Raw genomic sequence first — 23,899 nt, 5'->3', positions numbered from 1 at the left:
CCACCCCTAGAGATTCAAATTTAATTGGTCTGAAGTAAGGAGGCCTTGATATTTTGTGGTTCTTTTGGTTTGTGGTTTGTTTTTTTTTTGGTTGGTTGGTTTTTTCTTTTTCTTTCTCCTCCTCCTCCTCCTCCTCCTCCTCCTTTGCCTCCTCCTTCGCCTTCTTCTTCTTCTTCTTCTTCTTCTTCTTCTTCTTCTTCTTCTTCTTCTTCTTCTTCTTAACTTCCTACATGATTATAATATGATCTGGAGCTTAGGACCACTTTTACAGAAAGACAATTTCCGAAGTATGCTACATGCATATTTATTGCTAAAATAATTAATTTCGATTGTTGTGAACTATTAAGCTTTTATTTCCCTGAAATCAAGGGGAATTTTCTGAATGCTTTGATCTCATTCATCTGACAGCAAAAACAAAAACAAAAACAAAAAAATACTATTTAATTGTTTCTAACACATGTTCAAGGCACTGTGTCACAACTGTTGTATCTTATTTTGTTTCATTTTAGCCACGACCTTACAAGGACCTCAAGTCAACCTTTCATTGCATTTCTCAAAAGGCATTTTAGTATCTTGTCTGCAATTGGTACTATGCTATTTGTATGGAATACAAATTGGTGAGTATTGAGCCTATAACAACCCCATCCTTTTCTCCCACATTCATAGAAGAAAACTTACCTATTCCAGAAACAGAACAAACTGTTTATGGCTATTGTCTTTCTCTGGTCTGCTACGGATGAAGCTTCTGGCAATATGAATCACTCTGCTTTTGAGAAGATACAGGAGCATATACATATCTTCCTAAATCCTTACATCTTATTTTAAAAGACTGTTAACATTCTTAGTTGTCATCATAGCAAAGCTTTAAGATTTCTTCTGTTTTCATAATCAAAATGCCTCATGAAGCACTTGAGTGAATGACGGGATTTCCCAAAGACAAGTTCAGGCACTTCTGATAATACTCCCAGAATAGAGATGTTGGAACCAATGAGTGGAAAGAATCCTGGAGCTGCATTTGGAAGATACAGACTAAAACTGATCTGGAATGCTTCCAGACTGCATGACCTTTTGCAGATCATTTAACCCTAATGATTCCCAACGTCTTTGGAGATGGTAGTTCCTGCCCCAGTTAGCCACCAAAAGACACAGTGAGCACAGAAGAGTTACTCTTTGGAGGCACATTTTTTCACTTTTGAAAAGAACAGTGCAAATGGGTATGTTTGTTCCCCTTCCTCCTGTCACTTGTCTCCACCCCTCTCTGCAAGGTGCCCGGAAAGCACCAGCACTGCTGACCCAGCTCTGTGGGAACAGAAGATTCCAAGTGGCTGAGCAGGTCACCCGGTGCAGACAGGTGGAGGACAGAGATTGGCCTGGGATAAAGGAACCAAAGAAGACAATAGGCTGAAAGAATCAGAAAAGGTAATGCATGTCTCCACCATGCTTTCTAGAATTTCTTTTGCAAAACATTGAAAGTATTTATTTCTTGTAAGGATATATATCCTATTACACCTTGAAGTTTCCTTTATGGAGTAATCAAAAGCTTCTCAGAAGAAACAGAGGCAAGGCTAACCAAAAGAGACTACAATAGGAAGCTCATTTAAAAATACTAAACTGTAGGGGCGCCTGGGTGGCGCAGTCGGTTAAGCGTCCGACTTCAGCCAGGTCACGATCTCGCGGTCCGTGAGTTCGAGCCCCGCGTCAGGCTCTGGGCTGATGGCTCAGAGCCTGGAGCCTGTTTTCGATTCTGTGTCTCCCTCTCTCTCTGCCCCTCCCCCGTTCATGCTCTGTCTCTCTCTGTCCCAAAAATAAATAAACGTTGGAAAAAAAAAAAATTAAAAATACTAAACTGTATTGGGAGAGAAAATCAACACGTCATCCCCAGATGCTAAAAATACATGACAAGTCATGACCAACAATACAGTACCAGGAACAGAAGGAAGGAAGACAGTGTTAGGAGGCCCAATATGCTTATTGACATTTGTATGCCTCACTCTAAAGGAAAGAGGATGAGGTAAAATACAACGAACGTGTTTCCAGCATGCAATCACAAAGTAGCACGAGCCCAGGGAAACTTCTTACATGTCACTTAATTCTGCATATTAAATTAATCATGAAATAGTAGCTACTTCCTGGCAACGATAACTATTGGTCACGAGCTGTCCTATTGTTACCTCAAATAATTTTCAGTACATTTCACAAGGTGATTACTATTTCATGCCTTCCCACCGTCATCTGCAGATTGGAAAATAGAGACGCCGAGAGGCAAATCACCAAGTGTACTGAGTCTAATGCATTATTTGTTTGCTCTTTATTTATTATCATTTCTTCCCCTTGGAATCAAAGATTTGCCTGGATTTAATAATTAACCATAGAAGACTGCACTTTTTCTTCTAAAAAAATATTTTTAAATTTATTTTTGAGACAGAGACAGAGCATGAGTGGGGGAGGGGCAGAGAGAGAGGGAGACACAGAATTGGAAGCAGCCTGCAGGATCTGAGCTGTCAGCACAGAGCCTGATGTAGGGCTCGAACTCACAGACTGTGAGATCATGACCTGAGCTGAAGTCGGATGCTTAACCGACTAGCCACCCAGGCACCCCTGTACTTTTTCTCTTAATGAACAAATCGTAAAGGCAAAAATTGAAAAAAAAAATCTATTTCTATCTCCTTGGTTTCAACTAAGTAAAAACTGAGGGACTTCTATGGCCCACACTAAATTCTTCTTATAGCCAGAAAATCATAAAAATAAAATTCTCAGTGGAAAGAAGCAGGTTTCTAAATTAATAATAGAAGTAGTTATAATTATTATTAAGGGAATCTTCTTTTATTAGGAGAAATGAAACAGCAGTATATTTATTCAATTAATATGTGTGTTACAGAATTATTTTAGAATCCACATTTATTTGGAAAAAAGTGTAACGCCTTTAACAAAAATACTTTTATTTTGCAGTAAGTATAAAAATAAAAATGTAAATGAGTAGTTTATGTAATTTCTAATGCTAAAATAGCATTGAACTGTATCACTGGTGGTATTGACAATCTTAATTAAGAAGTCATTTAATGATAATGTTAACAAATCTGGCCAATTTTTTGAGTCAGACTGACACTACTCAAGACACAAGCCTAACTGGTGTTCCCTCAGTAAGATGCAGAGTAGAATCTGTAAAGGAACATCTGATGCCAGTGATAAAATTAAGGTCAAGGACTTGGCAAAATATGTTATACACTGTAACAGATGTTCCCAGATGAAATCACATTTCTATTAAAAACTATACAGATGCTCAGTTGATAGAACCTAGAATCTCAGAACCGTAGAACCAGAAGGGATTTTTAGAGACTAGCCATTCCCATCATCTTAAAGTTGAGGATGCTGGGGCTCCTGGGTGGCTCAGTAGGTTGAGCGACCAACTCTTGATCTCAGCTCAGGTCGTGACCTCACAGCTGGTGAGTTTGAGCCCCGCGTGGAGCTCTGCGCTGACTGTGTAGAGCCTGCTTGGGACTCTCTCTCTCCCTCTCTCTCTCTGCCCCTCACTCACTCATGTGCGTGTGTGCTCTCTCAAAATAAATAAATAAACTTAAAAAAATAAAATAAAACAAAGTTGAGGAAACTGAAACACAAAGCATTTAAGTGATGAGCACAAGGTCCCACGGTTGGTTATGTGTCCGGACTAGCACTCAAGCCCTTTCTATGATTCCAGTTGTCTGTAACTATGACAAATGAAGGGACATTTTTAATATTTTAGTTAAAAACATATTTAAGGTGAATTATATTGTGTGGTGAGACTAGAGACAGGAATATCAACCCAGACCATTGTACCTTTTGGATCTTCCCTGATTCTTGCTCTTGGATATTTACTCTTACGTTACACAGTAAATTGTATTTACCCTTAAATTACGCTTCTATTTCCCCCTAGAGTACAAATCCCAAAGAACGCTACCATGTTCCAGGCCTTAGGAAGACACCAAACTAATATTAAATCTGCAACACATTTTTTTCAATTTCAGTAGTACTATTAAAGATCAGCAAATACTAGCACCATACTAGTGTGTGGGTGGTACCTAATGCAGATGATGGGTAAACACTTTCTCAGTTGTTCTTTCACAAGATTTAATATTATCCAGAGTTTGGGTGCTCAGAGTAAACTTCTGTGAATCGCAAAAGATGTGGCAACAAATGGGCAAATACCTAACACTACCAAAATAAGAAGCACTGTAGTGAACGTCACATGCTTTTTCCTTCATAGAGAAATCAAGTGGACAGTGACACAACACACGTAGAGAAAAAGCATGTAATTCTGAGATACATACAACTTCTAACTTGTGAATTGGTAAGACCTTATCATAGAGGGGGAATGTGAGTTCTATTATAATCTCTTTCATCACGGCAGGAGGGATTCCGACCCCAGCTCTTCACGGACCAACTGGGATAGATTTTGTAGAGGAGAGACACCAATGAAATGAGGAGAATGAGCCTAACTTTAATCCCAATAACAAAGATGCAAAACTAATGATCTCTTTCCATTCTAGCCAATGGCAGAACTGGCTATTGTGGCCAATAACCTAGAATTTAGCATGGACTCCTTACTTGTACCCATCCCCCGCCTCAAAAGAAAAAAATCATTCACCTTTATCAAGACTACATCTCACTATCTTAAATTCACTTCAGTGGTTCTCACATGTATGGGTTTCAGAATCCCCTGGGGAAACTGTATTGGTACAAATACAGAGGCCCATGAGCCCTCCTACATCAAGGGGCCTGGGCCTCGTGGGCTTTACTAACCATCCACACGATTATGGTATGCAACAAATGTGAGAAACACTACTTTAGGGTATGCTCTTAATTTTCCTCTCCCAGATAATTGCACTCGCTTCTTAATTGTTTTGCCCGACTCCAGCTTCTTTCTGTACCAATCCACTCTTCAGCCAGTCAACAAACCTGAAAAAGTCCAAACTTAAAAAAAAAAAAAATTAATGGCTGCTAATCACACTTGAGAGTAAGTCCAGATTTGTTATGCACTCAACGCCCTTCAAGATTTGACTCTTGTAGGGGCGCCTGGATGGCCCAGTCGGTTCAGCATCCGACTTCAGCTCAGGTCATGATCTCGCAGTGCATGAGTTCGAGCCCTGTGTCGGGCTCTGTGCTGACAGCTCAGAGCCTGGAGCCTGCTTTGGTTTCTGTGTCTCCCTCTCTCTCTGCCCCTCCCCCTGCTCATGCTCTCTCTCTCCCTGTCTCAAAAATAAATAAAATCATTAAAAAAAATTAAAAAAAAAATTTGACTCTTGTAGTCTTCTCCAGCTTGATTTATCATCACTCCCCCTTAGGTGCACAGTGCCTTCCTGGAGTCCAGGTCATTTACCATCATTCACATACTCATTCAAAAATTATTTATTGAGCTCTTAGCATAAGCACAACACCGGAGCTTATACTGTGGATAAGGTGGTGAAGAAATAGAAATCATACCAGTTCTCAAAATGTGAAAAATAGGCAAGTGAACATACTTAACTTCATTAGAATTTTAATAGATGCTCGAAAGAGTAGGAGGTTGTTACAAAAGCATGTATAATGGGGGCCTCACCTAGTCTGCGGCTTTTCAGAGGTAGCTCCCTCAAGCAAGGTATTTTTCAGCGAATGCTTGAAGTTTTTATAGAAATCAAAAGATAAATGGCAAGAGGTGCAGAGGGGCCTTTAAACATAGGGAACAGAATGTGCAAAGGTCCAGTGGTGAGAGGAGAACATTTTCAAGGAGCTAAAAGAAGGTCATACAGTGGTACATCCTATTTGTGGGGAGACTTTCCAGGATCTCCAGTGGATGGTTGAAAGTGCAGCTGTACTAACCCTACATATAATATGTTTTTTTCCTACAATACATACCTATGAGGAAGTTTAATTTATAAAGTAGGCACAGTAAGAGATGAACAACTCTTAACAGCCAATAATAAATAGAACAATTATAACAAGGTACTGTAATAAAGGTTATGTGCATGGGGTCTCGGTCAAAATACCTTACTCTGCTCTACTCACCCTTCTTTTTCTTGTGATGACGGGAGATGATAAAGTGCCTATTTTACTAAGATTTGCAATATTGAAAAGTCCATGACCTAGAAGTGTAAAACAAAATGAAATTCAACCTATCCAATATCAAGAGAAAGAGCTTTCGTATTAACACACATAACGACTAGTGATCTCCAGAGAACCTATGTGTCAGGGATTAGAGGCTAACCGATCTCATCACGTCATACTACCAAATCTGTACGTGGAGGACGCTGTAATCCACAACCTTCTGGAAAAGAGCCTGTGACGCAAAGAGGAGGTAACAGACCCTACGTGACACAGACAGAAAGTGGGAAGCCTGGAGCTCACGCTCAGGTCTCGGGCTCTACGGTTCTCATTCACCCCTTAGTGTGCTGTGAGCCTAATGAAACAATGGAGCTGTATTTGGGGCTGAAGAAGTAGATGATGATCTCCACGTTCAGATACAAGAGTACTAATGGGAATTTACTCTCTTTTCCAATTAATTGAGAAAAACATGTCAGAAGAGATGGAAATTTTGAGTTAATTGGTTCAGGGAAATGAGATAACTTGACTGAGCAAGAGTACGGGATAGCCAGTAGATGTTTATTAGAGAGGGAAATGAGCCTCACCTAGAGTCCTGGGGAGAGTCCTGGTGGGCTGGGCCTGAAAAGCATGGTTTCCGCAGAAGGGAAAGAGTGGAGACGAGATTGCAAAAGGAGATACTCAGCCATGAGAAACTGTTTGTGGCAACGTGTGCTTTGCAAGTCTGCCTTCCTGGCAAACTTGAGTTTACATCATCCATCTATCTCCTTGCTTTATTAACTCATTCACTTTCTTCTTTAATTCCAAAAGCAGATCTGATTGTTTGCTACATAACTTGCACGCCTCTAGGTGCTGGCCATATAAAGACATAGTGGCACACCCTTTCCCCTCATAGAGCTGTTTTATTTTTTTTAAGTACATTCAATTGCGGAGCCCAACGTGGGGCTTGAACTCACTGAGATCAAGACCTGAGCTGAGATCAAGAGTCAAGCCCTTACCTGACTGAGCCACCCAGGTGGCCCTTTCCTCATAGAGTTTTACATCCAGGGGACAGCACAGAACCATAAACCAGAACGTGTAATCTTATATGACAAGTCCTAAAATAGCTGCTAAGGGTGATTTGGAGACAAGGCAGGCGGGGGGGGGGGGGGGGGGGGGCGGGAGTATTAAGAAGTCAGAAGGAGTATTTTTCAAGAACTCAGTCTTGAAGAATGGGAATTAAATGGGTGGAAGAGATTAAAAAGGTTTTAAGTAAAGGGGTGCCTAGGTGGCTCAGTCAGTTAAGCGTCCGACTCCTGGTTTCCGCTCAGGTCACGATCTCGTGGGTTGTGAGTTTAAGCCCCACATCAGGCTCTGCACTGACAGTGCAGTACCTGCTTGGGATTCTCTCTCTCCCTCCCTCTCTCTGCCCCTCCCCTACTCATGCTCGCTGTCTCTCTCTCTCTCTCTCTCTCAAAATAAATAAATAAAACTTAAAAAAAAATAAAAATGTTTTCAGTGAAGAGAATGATATCTGGGAAATTCTTGAGGACAGAGGCAAAGAGTTTGATAGGACCAAAGCAGAAGATGCTTGTGGGCTTGAAATGGAAGATGAGACGAAAGAAGCAGGCAGGTGCCATGTCACATGAAGGAGCTTGGATAGCAAGCTGGGGATTTTGAGAGAAACCACAAAGTTCTGGGAAGCCACTAAAAGATTTAAATCAGCAGAGTGATAAAATCAGATACAAGCCTAGTAAAGATCATATTGGATGCAATGTGAGAAGAAGACAGGAGGAAGTCCAGGCAGGAGGCATGGAGACCAGTTGGAAGGCTGGTCCCAAACCTGAGTGATTGGGCAAATGGTTATGGATGTGGGAACACAGGGCAAGCAGTAGACTGGATTAGAGAAAACGAGTTTCTATCCCAATTATTTTCCAAAAATTCCCATCATCCCTTCTTTAACATATTAAGGAGAAGGAAAAAAATATATATAATTGGTAAAGAATGGATTTGGTTATTCTTGTGCTTATTTTTTGGCCCCAATCTGAATGTAAGCTTCCAGGGGACTGCGTTTGTTGTAAATCCACAGATGCCCGACACCTGAACTCAGAGGGACCCTGGCGGGCAATGTTCTCACCCCATTCCCTCCAGTCTCCACTTCTCAAGATTTCAAAATATAGGAAGGCACTTTTTCACAGTGACTTCATGATGATCTTGGATGGGTAAAAACCTAAGCCTCTGTCAGGAATAAATGAACTCATTAAGAATACGGTTTTTGCTTCGGTGCACTTACCTTTTGCCAAGTAGTGTCTGTTACGCCCAGATTCACATTAGCAGGCAGCATGAAGGAGAGAAAAGCAAAGCATCCACCACTTTGGAATGGATTTCTTACCTTCCTCACTGCGGATAAGGGGCATTATTGATCTGATTCGGCTAGGTCAATTAGCAGAGCAAACAGATTCCTAGACTGGAGAAAACGCTAAATGACTTTTGTCCTTGACCTAGAAAAATTACCTGGGCAACCAGAACTTCTGTTTCTATGTCTCCTAAATGAGCCTGGTAAATGGTATACTATCCAAAAGAGTGAGTCTCAAGCCCAGCAGATTTTGATGTGGTTTGGGAACCACTGCTCCATGTATAAAGATCGTAGGGAGCTTTTGAAAGTGGATATATTTTATTTGGGCCCCCTCCCTCAGAACGGGATAAGCACAGTCGGTGAAAAATAATGTGAGATTCAAGCAAAATGTAAAATATCTCCATAAATGAATGTTAGTGATTTCAGGAAACTATAATGCTGCTGTAATAAATAATGCTCGGTAACAAAAATATTTGGTTATTTCATAGTATTATTTGCATGAGGAAACAGCATTAATTATAACACTTTCGTTTTCTTCTTGTATAGCAAGTGGGAGTCTCTGGTAGCAAACATAAGAACCCAACTCTACAATCTAAGGAGAAAATCAAACTTGTGGAAGGTCACGGGGGTGACTCATGGGAATGAAAGGTAAGGTGAGAACAAAGCCTAGAAGACTAGAAACATTGGACTCTAGGGACGTGGGTAGTAGGAACCAACAGAAGTCTCCAAAGGGGGCAGTTGGAAAAAGTAAAATTCTTATCAAAGCCAGTGCTGTTAAAAATGATGTTCAGGGAGTAACGAGCCGGCAGGAAAAGGAACGATGTTTAAGAAGAAAACGTGCTTTGGAACTTCTGAGAAGCAGTCATTCAAAATGCATAGACTTTAGTTCTTCAGTTAGTGTTGATCCCTTGATGAATTATACTCATTTAAACCTGGAAAGAGCCCAACAAATATTCTATATAAAGAACATACCTTAGAAGAAGACAGCATGAGGAATAATAATAATGTCTTAAACCTGGCGGTGCTACCTTGATTCCAGCAAAGTAATGAAAGAACAAAAAACAAAGGGGAAAAAAAAAAAAAAGAAACAGGTTGAGTTGTGCGATGATAAACTTACCAAGGGCTCACAAGTCACACTAGGTCGGGGAGGGGAGGGCAGTGAGGAGAAGGAGGTGGAGGACGAAGAGGAGAAGAAACCTACCTTTTAAGTGGTAAAATAAAACTTAATTTTGGCAAAATTTATAATGAACTAAAATTTAGTTCCTTTCAATGTGTGTCAAATTTTCTTAAAATAAATGCCCTTACAGGGCCATGAATGATATCCTGCCCCACCCAATGGATAATTTGACTTAACGGCTGTTTAGTTCAACAACATTTTCAGACAATAATTCACATCACACTTTAGTGTTCATTGTCACCGAATTGATTCCAGAAGTCTTGATGATATGATGATAGAGTTTATAGGACCAATTGTATGAAATGAAGCGTGTCATTTTCCTAACACCACAGTAAGAAGAGTCTCTTTCATTGTGAGACCTCGCGCTCAGTCTTACGCTTATTAACCTTGTAGGTTTAGGCAATCATTCTGACCTTTTTACGTTACAATCTCATCATACAAAAGGAGACTATTACCTTATTACCAACCCTGCTTATCTCATAGGATTGTGAAGTACATGGGGCACAATGATTGGCGGTAAAATCACTTTGCAGATTCTACAGCACCTTGTGAATGCAAGGGTTAACTGTAGATACTTTGACGTATTACTTAGTAGTAAGCTTCAGGAAAAGAATTGTAATGTTTTGGATTTCTTGACTAGAGGCCGTAAAAGCAACAGTCAGAGAATTCACGTACATCACAACCTTTTGAAGCAACATTTCACAAGCCAAAACAACTTTCTGTTTGTTTGTTTTGAGACAGAGAGAGTGTGAGCAGGGGAGAGGCAGAGAGGCAGAGGAAGAGAGAGAATCTTAATCTCCGCACTGAGTGTGGAGCCCTGTGCGGGGCTCGACCTCTTGACCATGATATCATGACCTGAGCCTAAATCAATAGTCAGACACTTGACCAACTGAGCCACCCAGGTGCTCCCAAAACAGCTATTTTGAAGAGTTAACTTCAAGGTGCTAAATTTATATCGTAACCCTTAAAAAGAAGTCATTTATGTCTGTGATGTATGTATCTCTATACACCATTTGTTTTTGAAGGCCAATGTGAAACATCACTAAAAAAGGCTGCAGTTGCAACACCACCTTTGCTATGACGGTGCATGAGCATAATTAATATTGCATACAAATGCCGTCCCTAAGTATTAGATAGCGAGCTCACTGCCGAATTGTTCTGAAAATGATAGGGTACGCTTCTTTTAGGTTAAATCACTGAGAATTTTTTTAATTGCCCTGTAATAGAAATCATATGATATTTTTAGCCTAGAGAAAACAGAGTCTGTGGGAACCACCTTCTCCCACCCATGTCTTGGCAGTGGGAACTAGTGTCTCAGATCAAGACTATTTACTGATCCCCATGGTAACAATGTGCTCTTTCTTGCATAAATCCTAATATCATAAGGACCTAATGGTTCTTTAGTATGGCATCTCAACCCCAAAATAACTATGCTGATGTGAAATATAAATGCTCTAAATAGAACATTTTTTTTAAATTAAAAGTTAAAAACTATTGCTATGATGCTAGAAAGTTTGATGTAGCCTTTTCAGTAGAAAACAAACATTTTGGAATGAACCCTCTGCCATTTCTGAGTATGGACACTGGGCCTTCAAAGAAGTGATTGAGTTGGGCCTTTTAATTTGTTACTTGGCAGAGGATCATGCGGGCAGGAGCAATGTTGGGGTTGGGGCTCTGAATAATGTCCCCATACCCATGCAGCAACAGGCCGTGAAGACACTGCCCGGGTGCATGGGCTGCCGGGGTTTAGAGGTCATTACCCTCTTGTTTTCCAGGCTTAACCAGAAATTAAATCCCTAAAAGCTTCATCTACCCTGAGACCTGCTTACTCCGAGGTTGCTAGATATATTAAAGCACACTGGCTAAGATTTCAAACCACAAGGAAGATTAATCGATTTGGGATCCTCAGAAGAAAAATGCTGCATGAATACCAACAAATGGTATACTCTATTTTATCTCCTGGTCAGACCTGACACCTTTAACCCTCCAGGATTACACGCCCGTGTTAATAAAAGTAGTGTTCTATGGAACGGACTTCCTTCCATACGACGACATTATAATTTTGTTCGAGAGAGTGTAGGTGGTGGTGGAGATAATTCTATTTTTCCTTTGACAGCTTCCCCTCCGATGTTTCAAATGCTTTACTGTTTTCAAGGGCTTCATGGAACAAATAAAGTCACTTGGCATTGTCACGAAGAGGAGCGATTCGATACTCTGGAGCCAAAGATTGTACTCCAAATAATGTGTTTCTTCCCTTGGCATTATAAAAGCAACCAGATGAAAAAGAGTGTTGCACATCTGAGTGTAGAAAGCAGAGAAGAGCTACAGCAAGGGTAAAGGCTGCCCAGGCTCCAGGTTGACTCCCGGGGTTTTAAAATAAGTGGTTTTTTTTTGTTTGTTTGTTCTTGGTTTTTTGGGTTTTTTTTGTTTGTTTGTTTTTTTCAACGTTTGTTTATTTTTGGGACAGAGAGAGACAGAGCATGAACGGGGGAGGGGCCGAGAGAGAGGGAGACAGAATCGGAAACAGGCTCCAGGCTCTGAGCCATCAGCCCAGAGCCCGACACGGGGCTCGAACTCACGGACCGCGAGATCGTGACCTGGCCGAAGTCGGACGCTTAACCGACTGCGCCACCCAGGCGCCCCTGTTTGTTCTTGTTTTTGTGTTTTTAACTGAAAGCGTCTAATGAGAGTGCTAGCTGGGAAAGATCGGGTGAAGGAACAAGTGAATGTTAATCCCCACCGAGGTCAGGAACTTTATTTTATCCGCGTTTGTATTCCATGTGGTGATTGGCCCATCAAGGCCTTACACAGATATAGGCAGGAAGGAAAGAAGGGAAAGATTTATGAACCATCAAGTGGTCATTTTTGTAATATAAACAGGAGAAAGATTTTTATTTTAAAAAATGCTATTATTAAGATATCCTCCACAAAGCATACGTTTGAGGAATATTTCTTACGTAGTTACGTGTCTGTCTTTATGTGTCTGTGATATATCTGTGTGTGATACATGAAGTATGACTATAAATAATGAGGCATAACGAAACACATATTTTGAACAATATATTTGTGTTGAAGTGGAGTTGAATTCAATCAGGTTATGCTGAAGTAGTATTGAAATTCAATATCAAATGTCGCGATTATAGATTGTTCAACAGAAAATATTTATTGAGCTGCTTCTACGGTCTGTATCGATAAAATAACAACACTGTTAGGGACCGGGAAGAATGAAACCACTTCGCCCATAGTCATACAACTCCAGAAAGCAGAGAACAACTTGGCTGGCTCTTGAGGCAATGCCCACCCAAGACCATTTAAAGTTGAGGCATTCTTACCTGCCCGTTGTACAATTTGACTTTGGAATATATTGTTTCTTTTTTTCTGAAGGAGCCTTTTGGTCATTGTAATTTCAAATCATGATGGCTCAGAAGCTGTCCTTAAGAATAAGAATAAACTGAAGAACTTTTTACCTCCTCCACGGATAGTATCGGCGTCTACGGATGTAGTGTGACTGTGGCAGCAGAAAAAGACGTGACACGAGACAGGTTCTCAATGAGTTCAGACCTGGAGCCACTATTGATTGTGTTTGCACTTATTCTCAGCTGCAATCACTCAGTCTCACAGTTGGACAACACCTCTCGTCCAAAATAAACCTTCCATTCTTGATTGCTCCGTATCAGGCAGCTGCCATTTCCAGCTGTTTCTTGATCAGAACACATTGCTTTAACATTTGCCTCTTTATGTGCTTGAAGCAAATGAACAAGCCCAGGAATATTTGGAGACATTTTATGACACGCACCAGTGTTATTTGACTCTGCAACAAGTTAAAAACAGATCACAATGACTAATGCCGACACGGAAGAACGGTTGTTTCCACTTACCTGTGTCTGTGGATAAGAAATATGTTGAGTTTTTTTGGACCAGAGGGTCTCCTTCCATCATGGTTAAAATTGCACATGCAGGATGAAAAGACTGGAGAAAAGCAGAATGATTTACTGAACTTGTTGCCTTCAGAAAGCAATCTCATTAAAGTAGCTTGTAGGTAGTCCGAAAGTATCTCAAATAAAATAAGCTCCATTTTGGAGAAATATATATCTTCGTGTAATGTCTGTGCATTTTTCTAAACACTCATCATGCCTTTTTCCTACGTTAATGCATAGCGTAGATGACATATACAATATTTTATGGGCGTAGACGGCTGTGTGAGCCCCTGGGCATGGTTACTTTGTAAGAAATGCTTAGTAACATGCACTTTTGCAAAGTCTTTCAACTTGTCTTTGAACCAATGGCCAAGTGTGTTTGGAGAAATGCTTCCCTGCCTTCACAGCCTCATAGTTCTCTGTTTTACCCCTCAGTTCTTCCAAATCAGTCTCGTTCCAACTAAGCCTGACGGGATGCCTCCTCGTTCATCAGTGCCTTTAAATCACCTTCTCCTGCAAAAATCACTAGGGTCCAGCTGCGGTGTTGAGAGAGAATGCTATGGCATTCCAACATTTTCTCTCTACTCCGGTGTCCAACAATTGCAGTGAAAATAACTTGTAAGCAATTTCTTCCCTTCAATCTCTTCAAGCTCTCCCTATACCTCAATGAAATATATGTAAAACCAAAACAAAACAAAAAAACTTCTTCATTATATTTTACATTAGCATTAATGTCTCTGCCTGTTCTCTAGTGATAAGCCCAGGGACATGATCAAGCTTAACTAGGCTGTCTACACAGGAAGATAGAATACACTTTAAATGATACACTATTACAATTAGTAAATCCTTTTAAACACTGATTTTTTTTTTTTTATATAGTCAGTGTCTGGTGACAAAAAAATCCTAATAACAGCAAAATCTGAGTAGATTAATGTCCTTAATATTTTTTAAAATTTATTTATTTAGAAATATTACTCTAGGAACTTATTTAGTATAGAACACCGTATTAGGTACTATAAATAGATTATACAGTATATAATGGGCTCAGTTCCTGAAGTCAGAAATATTCTAATCCACTTACAAAGGAGAATCTACAGTTTCTGTTTATTTTTTATTTTTTTTTTTAATGTTTATTTATGTTTGAGACAGAGAGAGACAGAGCATGAGCAGGGAAGTGGCAGAGAGAGGGAGACACAGAATGTGAAGCAGGCTCCAGGCTCTGAGCTGTCAGCACAGAGCCCGACACGGGGCTTGAACTCACGAACTGTGAGATCATGACCTGAGCCAAAGTCGGACGCTTAACCGACTGAGCCACCCAGGCGCCCCTGAGAATCTACAGTTTCAATAGAGAGCAAAAATAATTGAATACTATTGAATTTGTATTCTTTGCTTTGTTTTTAAAATGTTTTTAAGGTAGGACTAAACTCACAAGTAACTATGACTATACCATTTCTCTTGCTTTCTTCTACAGGGAGGTCCTTACATTCAACATAAAGTCAAAAGAGTATCATTGGACACCTATGAAGGGTTTGAGACCTTAAAGCCCAGAAGGAATACGAGACCAGTTTGAGCTTTCTATTCTGTTGTTCAGGTGTTAATCATTGGAAGCACCTCCCCCCAAACACCCCCCAAAAATCTGTTTGCAAATAGTTTTTTAAAAATGATCCTTGCAGGAGGGCCTGGGTGGCTCAGTTGGTTAATCATTCAACTTCAGTTCAGGTCATGATCTCACAGTTTGTAGGTTTGAGCCCCGCATCGGGCTCTGTGCTGACAGCTCAGAGCCTGGAGCCTGCTTCGGATTCTCTCTCTCTCTCTCTCTCTCTCTCTGACATTCTGACATCCCGCTCACATTCTGTCTCTCTCTCAAAAATAAAAAAAATGAACGTTAAAAAAATGTTTCTTGCAGATCATGGGACATGAGTTCCAAAGCAGAGGAAGAGGGCTCATCATTTGCAAATGGCATAGAAGAACAAAATCAAACCCTGTGAAGAGCAAAAAAGAGATGAATTTACCCAAGATCATCTCCCTGGGTGCCACCAGCTCGGTTAGAGCTAAATCGTTGTTGATGACTTGAAAGCACCAGATCACGTAATCTGACATATGAGGATATACACCACATATAATCAAATATTTTAATAATGAAAACATCAAATGAATTAAATATCCTTATTATATTAGAGCTATTAGAATTACTTAAGAGATAGGCATGCCTGGGTGGCTCAGTCGGTTGAGCATCCGACTTTGGCTCAGGTCATGATCTCACGGTTTATAGGTTTGAGCCCCTCATCGGGCTCTGTCCTGACAGTTCAGAGCCTGGAGCCTGCTTCAGATTCTGTCTCTCCCTCTGTCTCTGTTCCTCCCCCACTTTTGCTCTGTCTCTTTCTCTCTCAAAAATAAATAAATATTTTAAAAACTTTTTAAAAAAAGAATTACTTAAGAGATCTTCTAGAAGCAATCTCTGATGTTAAGCGCAATGGTTCTGCATTTTCTTTTTTTTTTTTTTTTTTAATTTTTTTTTTCAACGTTTATTTATTTTTGGGACAGAGAGAGACAGAGCATGAACGGGGGAGGAGCAGAGAGAGAGGGAGACACAGAATCGGAAACAGGCTCCAGGCTCTGAGCCATCAGCCCAGAGCCTGACGCGGGGCTCGAACTCCCGGACCGCGAGATCGTGACCTGGCCGAAGTCGGACGCTTAACCGACTGCGCCACCCAGGCGCCCCAGTTCTGCATTTTCAAAGCCCTGGGAAGAATTTAAAATACAAGTGATCGTATAAGCATGCAGACAAATTTTTAAACTAGCTGAAGCCCCAACACTTCATTCTGAGGTGTGATTATACACTTCTACACCCCTCCTCCTTTTCCTTCTTCCCTTCTAACACATTAAATTTAATAGGGAACCTAGAAAGTAAGATGTCCCTTTAGGAGCAAAGAAGACATTAAGAATTTTCTTGCAGAGTTGGGGCGCCTGGGTGGCTCGGTTGGTTAAGCATCTGACTTCAGCTCAGGTCATGATCTCATGGTTTGTGGGTTCGAGGCCCGCGTGGGGCTCTCTGCTGTCAGCACCAAGCCCGCTTCGGATCCTCTGTCTCCCTCTCTCTCTACGCCTCCCCTGCTTGTGCTCCTCCCCCCTTTCAAAATAAATACATAAGCTTTAAAAAAGAAGAATTTTCTTGCAGAGAGTGCTAAGTAGGAACCCACCCACCTGCTTTTCTTTGTAAACGTTTGCTTTCAAGATTCCTATAGCATTCTATTACCATCAAAACTCACAAGAAGGAAAATTAAGTCTCATTAAAAAAATCGCAACTGATTGTGTCGTAACTCCTCCACTTAATATACCCCAAACCAACATGCTAAGCCTGTCACTCAAGGTCCTTTGGGTTTCCTCCATCCCAAGCCTCAGCCCAGGTGGACTGCTCACAGTTAGTCAGATTCTGTACCATATTGCCTCTTGGCTTTGACTCAATTTTGTCCACCTGGAATTCCTGCCTTCTTATCTACCATTTGTTCACTCAGGAACTCGGGACCTTTGTACTTGGTCCTTGCTCTGTGCCTGAATCTGTGCCTGTCTCAGTTCTAACCCTGCTTCAAGAGTGAGGAGTCTAATTCCAAGCCACGCACTTATTCCATGAAATCTTTCTTTCTCTCTCTGATCAAGAATAATTTATTGATCTATCCATTCCATCATTTATTTAGTTAAATATTGTATTGAATGCCTATTGTAGGCTAAGTCCTAATAATACAAGTGCAGGTGAAATCTGTTCCCTGACTTTGTGGAACTTGAAGCTGAATTGAAAAAGCAAACGGGTGAAATAGCAGTTACCCTAGAGTTATAGCGTGGGAAGGCAGAGTTGTACAACGTGTGCTCCAGATCCTAAACCGCACTGGAAAGGCCAGCGTCCTCCTAGAGGAAAGAGCAGCTGATCCGAGCCTTGAAGTTCAAGGAGAGTTAGCTAAACACAGAAGACAATGACGAATGTTCTACGCAGAAAGAAAAGGCGCAGGAAAATAGCATAAGAAATGTGAGGAAAGCCACGGCTTTCTACATAGTCAGGCTGTGCATGCAGTACAGGTCACTGGAGGTGGCTTCAATGAAAGGACCTGGGTGGGTGAGTGACCAGAGACGAGATTAAGATGTGAATTGTAACTGGGGCTCCTGGGGGGGCTCAGTCGGTTAAGCCTCCGACTCTTGGTTTTGGCTCAGGTCGTGATCTCACGGCTTCAGGGGTTTGATCCCTGCATCAGGCTCTGTGCTGATAGTGTGGAGCCCGCTTGGGATTCTCTCTCTCCCTCTCTCTCTCTCTCTCTCTCTTTCTCTCTGCTCCTCCCACTGTCTCTGTGTCTCTCAAAATAAATAAATAAAAACTTTTTAAAAAAAATATGTGAATTGCAAGGAAATTTTAAAACATCCCTGAGAACTAAGTTAAGCAATTTATATTTTATCCTAAACGTTTTGGGGAAAGATTGAAAAGTGTGGAGTGGGGAGTGGAAAAATCAGAATTGGAGTCTGAATGTTACCATCATCCACCCAAACACCCGCATCTGAAAAAAAATTAAAAGTCCACTTTCTGTATGAATTATGGTTTTATTTTTCTCCAAGAACAGGAAGTCCGGGGTGGGCAACTCAGTGAGGCTGTCGATACCTGAAGTTCTTTCTGCCTGTCTGGCCCAGCTCCCTTACCTCATAGGCCTTTGTCCTCTCCCTTGTCCCCTCCGGGTCACCACACAGCGGCTGCAGTTTCAGTCTTCAGGTTCATTCTGTGGGAAGGAAATAGGTGGGAGGGGTAGAGGGACAAGCGGGGCAAAGCTGACCCTGTCCCTTCTTACAGATAAAGACACACTTTCCTGAAGTCTCACCCAGCAGAATCCTATTTATGCCTATTTGACCAGAACGTGTGTTACACGGTTGTCCCTGGCTGCAAGGGGCGGTGAAAAAACAAAGTTTCCCTTTAGGAATTCTAAAGTAGAAAAAGGCAAGGGAAGAGAGGGCACTGAATGGTCCCTCGGCACAGCCGCCATCTGCTGGGTCCGCCACTGAGCTACATACGGTCAGCTTTTTAAACACCATGTCTTGGGGCGCCTGGGTGGCGCAGTCGGTTAAGCGTCCCGATTCTGTGTCTCCCTCTCTCTCTGCCCCTCCCCCGTTCATGCTCTGTCTCTCTCTGTCCCAAAAATAAATAAACGTTGAAAAAAAAAATTTTTTTTAAACACCATGTCTTAAAAAGTAACCAATTAACTAACTAAATATCATATCTTCATTTCCCTCGGATACATTATTTTTATATAGAATATATATTTGTATACAGATAACACATTATTATGCATACGTATCATGTGTAGATACTATACAACATAAAATGCACTAATAAGTGGAATCTATCTATACATTTATGTCAGATTGAAGATATATAGATAATAATAACATAAAACGTATTACGATATAGACTCTACACACACACAAACACACACACACATGTCTGATTGAAGGGAGGGAGGGGAAGGTTTGAATGTCATAATATTTTGAATGAAAAAAAAAATTGCCCCTCCCTGCTCTGGCTTTAGTGCTTTGCACAGAGATTACTCAAATCCAGAATTCCTCCAACTTGCCATTAGTACAGCTATTTTGTACCCTTTCCTCTTTACACGAATTTTAAAATGTACGCAAAGGAGAGAGGATAATATAATGAGTCCCCCAGCGACCAGTCAACCACCCGCAACAATGATCCTTTTGCCAATCTTGTGTCATCCATCCTTCTCCTTTTCCTCTGGAAGGCTTTAAGCAAACTTGTTCCATTTCAGTACACAAAAATGAATTATCTCTGCATACCTTGAATTTATTTTTTCTTCTTCAGATAAGAGAGTCTACAGGAATTTTACCAGGACTGGGAACAAAAAAGGCTAATGGAAAAATGTTATTCGGGAATTCTCTCACAAACGTGCGCGCACGCGCGCGCTCACACACACACACACACACACACACACACACACACACGTCCGCGTCACAACAGACTGAAAAAAAGAGAGAAATTTTGAAACAGAGAAGCCAAATTTTCAGGAACTGGAAGGTTAAGTGGAGTTTCCACAGCCCCCTGGGGGAGGACCTCTCACCTAGAGCTTTATTAGCCGCAGCCAGATTTCTCCTTCCCTACCCTTCAAATTCCGGTCCAGGTTATGCGTCTTTTAAAGTATCGCTGACACTCAATAAATGTAGCAACTAGTCTTCTATTCGCATTTACATTCTTTAACATTATAAAAAAGTTTTCTGAATCTCGAACTGTATGCTAGATGGTAGATTAGTAGGAATTGCCACAAAATCCTAAATGAGAAGCTGTGTCCGGAAGAACCTGGCCTCTCCTTCTGTCTTGAAGACTTTGATCACTCTGACCTTCCGTTGCTACCTTATCCTTTAAGACAAATAATTCAGAGTGTTCACAGCTCGTCTTAACTAAATAAATACATTAAGTATGTATGTATTCATTCATGTACAAATTCACATCCATTTGTCCAGACATTCATTTTTACATTCACCATTCACTCAACATTTTGCAGGTCCTGTACATATCTTATCGCTGAAATCTTTAAGGATGAAGACCAGACCGTGGTAAGGAGTTATAATTGTGCCTCTGTTTTCATAAGCTAAGCAAACCCACATCCTAAAAGCTCTACGTGGGAATCAGGGGAAAAGTGATTGTTCCCTAAACGTCTGGGGAGTAGAAATGCCAATCTGAAAGCGTATTTCCAAAAAGGCACAGTGGCAGGACGGCGGGGTGGGAAACGGGCCTGGCTGGAAGGATCTCTATATGTGTATTTTTATCGTCCATGTGTTGGATGAAGCGGAGAGCTGCCAGATAGCTTCTTTTCCACAGCTTGGAGTTACTGTTGGGAACAGATCCATGTATGGAAGCGAAAGCCGAAAGGCACAGATAAGCAGAGATCCAGCTATGCAAACCATGTTTAGAGACACTTAAAGGACAAGCATCTCAGGTCCTCTCTTTCTGGTAAATTCGGAGCAGCCATCATACGGGGTCTTTTCTCACAGCCAGCCCATGCGGACCGAGCAGCCCAGACTTGACGGAGGTAGGTGCAGGGCTTTTGTGATGAAACTTATCTAAAGGAGCATTCATGAATATTCCTTCCTGAGCTCTTGATGTCCTTTAAGGGAAGCTGCCAAATGATATTTTGGAAAAAAAAAAAAAAAAAAGACAGGAAGAAAGAAAGAAAGAAAGATTTGGGTTGGGGCTGGTGACTGAGAGGTATTTAACAGCTCTGCCTTCACAAGACAAGGCAGCTTGGTTACAGAGGGAAAGCGACAGCACGGAATTCCTGCCAAATCTAATCCCTTTGTCCGGGGTCACTTACCCTTTGGATTTTTGCGGATAGGAGTCTTCCCGGATATTGCCAGCACCTTTGGAATGAGCCACAGCTTGCCGTGCGTTCTGATGCCGTGTATTTTAGGCGGGGTTGGTAGGATTTGCCCTTTTCTTCGCCTGCTCCTCTGAAGCCAGCAGAAACTCACACGTGGGGCTACTTCTTCCTTAGACATGGAAGGGCTGCTCATAAACGACATTATTATTTTTGGCAGGGGAAGTCATTTTTGCAGTGTTTCTCAGCAGATCGGAGGTTGATTACATCCTGTTCAAAGATTCTTGGGTTGCTTTCACAAACACGGGTCTTGCGCAAGTGGCAATTGCTGAAGCCAGCTGAAGCGTTGGATGGTTCTCAGTGCCTCTAGCGTTTTTCTTTCTTTTGCATTAATGACTGGAAACAGGAACTTGAGGGGACACTTCCCCAAAGATGCTTGCAGCTGTCAGGGATGTGTTGGGAATAGTAGGTTGTGGCAGAGTCACAAAAGCCGTACGTCTCAGGAGTCCAAAGTAAAAGTATAAACGTGAAGATGAGAACAATAGTAGCATCTCTATGACTCTAGTCCATTTTCTGAAATACTGGCTAACTGCCAAATCTTATCGGTCACACTTCGAAATGCGACTTTGGCTAATTACCAAATTGTAACAATTAGACCATTAAAGCAGTTCTTTGAGAGTTGTTGGCAAAATCTGTGAACTCTTGCCAAACACCTAAATGAAATCAAGGGACAAATTTACGGGTCACACATGTAAAATGTGTGTGTTTTTCCAAAATTGAATTAAAGTAATTTTTCCACAAGAAAATGAAACGTAAATCCAGAATTTCTCTGGTTGAGAATAATGTGTCTATATTTCAAGCAAGATTTGAACTCTCGTTCTTTAGGCTTTCAATCTTGTAATAGAGCAGGAGAGGAAAAAAAGAAAGAAAAAATTGGATGTGACTTTTCCTTTCCTGTTGACAAAACATGACGTGCAAAATGCTTAATAAACAAGTGTAGGAAAATAATAAACATGGCTTGTAATACTGACCAGGGAGATGTTCTTTGGATAAATTAGATAGTGGGAAAAGCAATTTGCTTAGGGGTTGTAGATAAGATGACTCTAGTGATGGAGTGATTTCTCTCAAATTGTGAATATTCCATAATACCAAAAAAAGTGGCAGAGAAGGAGAAAACAGGGTTCTATTCCCATAATAAAACTTCATCATTGTTAAAATAATTATAATACTAAAGCATGGATGTTTTCATCAAATTATTCCTTTTCATATCTATTCACCCTGACGGCACATGAAATTAACAACACATTCAAGCTTACCCTCTACAGATCTCTAAAATAGGCTATTTTATTCACCTAAAAATACTAATATTCTGATACTGAGAGAGAGAGGCAGGCGATAAACTTTGCTTTTTTTTTTAAACTAACACACACAAGGCGTTGTAACTTTCGCTAAAGTGGAACGGGCCTACAAAAGGATGGCTTTAAAATACTGAATTAAACACAACACACCAAGCAGCTTTTCCAAAGGAACAGTACAGCAGGAGTCTGGGCAATTTTCAATAAGCAAAAGGTTATTGTAAGTTATGTCACTGGTATTTGTGACCAGATGCAATGCATCTATGATGTCATTGACTGTTTTCTCATATGCTTACTGCCAAGTACATTTCAAGTATTCATTCCTCATGAGAAATGTCTGTTCCTGTTAGTCTTTAGTATGCAAATTTAAGAAGTGCAATATCAGTAATAAAGAGTGACTTATTGCTATTTTTTAAATAGTATGTAAAGATCCGTGAAAAAAAATGACAAATACTCAAACTACTTGGCCTTTTGACTATGGCTTCTTAAGCACTCAGTGATGACTATACATGTAGACAATCTTGGGGAGGTCATGACCTGAAGGAAATTCATGGTGACCAAGACTGATAAAGAAGTTGAAATGTATCCTAAGAACACAGAGCACAGATTTGAGGCTCCTGTGTATATGTCGGTGCCAGACGGGATAGCTCCTGGGCCAGGTCACTCGGGCTCCAATGAGCAGGAAGAGCAAGTCTTTTAGGGGCTTTGATGGGGAACAAGTTCCCTGAACATTGAGGGCGGAGTTTGTATGAAAGTGATTGGAGAGGTTTACTTCTCCAGAGGTATGAAAAAGGATTTTGATCCACAGGAAAGGACATTAAGTTTCAAGGAAATGATAGCATTGGGCTACTTTTTAAAAATCCCCTGGGGGGAAAAAAGACAGAGAGGGAAACAAACCCTAAGAGACTCTTTATGACAGACAACAAACTGAGACTTGATGGAGGGAGGGGGGTGGGGGACGGGCAAAATGGTGGACCGGCATTAAGGAGGGCACTTGTTACGATGAGCATTGGCTGTTATATGTAAGTGATGAATCACTGAATTCTACTCCTGAAACCAATATTATACTATATGTGAACTAACTAGAAATTAAATAAAAATTAGAAGAAAAAACTAAGAAAAAAATAAAAATCTCCTTGGGAACTTTATTTATTTATTTTTTTTTTTAATTTTTTTTTTTCCAACGTTTATTTCTTTTTGGGACAGAGAGAGACAGAGCATGAACGGGGGAGGGGCAGAGAGAGAGGGAGACACAGAATCGGAAACAGGCTCCAGGCTCTGAGCCATCAGCCCAGAGCCTGATGCAGGGCTCGAACTCACGGACCGCGAGATCGTGACCTGGCTGAAGTCGGACGCTTAACCGACTGCGCCACCCAGGCGCCCCATCCTCCTTGGGAACTTTAAACGAAATAAAAATCTCTCCGATGATTAAAAATTGTGGGACATCGAGTGGTCTCAGACAGACCACTGACGATTTCAAGAACCTTAAAGATGACAGCAGGCATGAGACTCGGGAACAAATCTGAAGACCAGAGAGGCTATATACTTTCTCCAAGGTTAATCAATGGATTAATCTTTCTCCAATGGTTAATCGATGGGTTCCCCAGAACCCAGATAATTTGGTTTTCTGATCAGAGCTAATCTGCCCATGCTGCACTTCTTTCAATTTCTTAAGCTTAAAGTTACATATTTTCAAGTGT

The 23,899-nt window shown here is 41.0% G+C and overlaps 1 protein-coding gene and 2 long non-coding RNA genes across 8 annotated transcripts in view; 2 read left to right on the top strand and 1 right to left on the bottom strand.

Annotated features, from left to right (window-relative positions):
- The first annotated feature begins 387 nt into the window (after nucleotides 1-387).
- Nucleotides 388-15,966, top strand: LOC147582353 (uncharacterized). 2 transcript variants are annotated; one of them, XR_015249012.1, is made up of 3 exons: nucleotides 388-1,419; nucleotides 8,936-9,037; nucleotides 12,951-13,655. It is a non-coding gene; the product is annotated as an uncharacterized LOC147582353 (long non-coding RNA). The 2 variants fall into 2 exon arrangements; XR_015249011.1 differs by lacking the exon at nucleotides 12,951-13,655 and adding an exon at nucleotides 15,390-15,966 and having other exon boundaries at nucleotides 389-1,419.
- On the bottom strand, nucleotides 12,612-22,118 carry LOC147582352 (uncharacterized). Of its 3 annotated transcripts, XR_015249007.1 has the most exons (4): nucleotides 20,842-22,118; nucleotides 18,164-18,240; nucleotides 17,306-17,463; nucleotides 12,612-13,535 (listed from the first exon to the last, which is right to left on the bottom strand). It is a non-coding gene; the product is annotated as an uncharacterized LOC147582352 (long non-coding RNA). The 3 variants fall into 3 exon arrangements; XR_015249006.1 differs by having other exon boundaries at nucleotides 17,306-18,240; nucleotides 20,842-22,116; XR_015249008.1 differs by lacking the exon at nucleotides 17,306-17,463 and having other exon boundaries at nucleotides 20,842-22,109.
- SLC8A1 (solute carrier family 8 member A1) overlaps nucleotides 20,405-23,899 on the top strand; it is a 385,340-nt gene continuing 381,845 nt past the window's right edge. For 2 of the 3 annotated variants that reach the window (XM_086700451.1, XM_025927473.2), the window contains exon 1: nucleotides 20,406-20,559. The gene's annotated coding sequence lies outside the window, so the exon portion shown is untranslated. Of the gene's footprint in view, nucleotides 20,560-23,899 lie in introns of all 3 variants that reach the window. The other variant, XM_086700455.1, reaches the window with a different exon arrangement.

The sequence above is a fragment of the Puma concolor genome, chromosome A3, assembly GCF_028749965.1.
Source record: "Puma concolor isolate L17-30 chromosome A3, mPumCon1.1.hap2, whole genome shotgun sequence".
In the NCBI taxonomy this organism is placed as follows: Eukaryota; Metazoa; Chordata; class Mammalia; order Carnivora; family Felidae; genus Puma; species Puma concolor.
The sequence above is the reverse complement of the archived record's forward strand: the minus strand, read 5'-3'. Positions and strand labels throughout refer to the sequence as shown.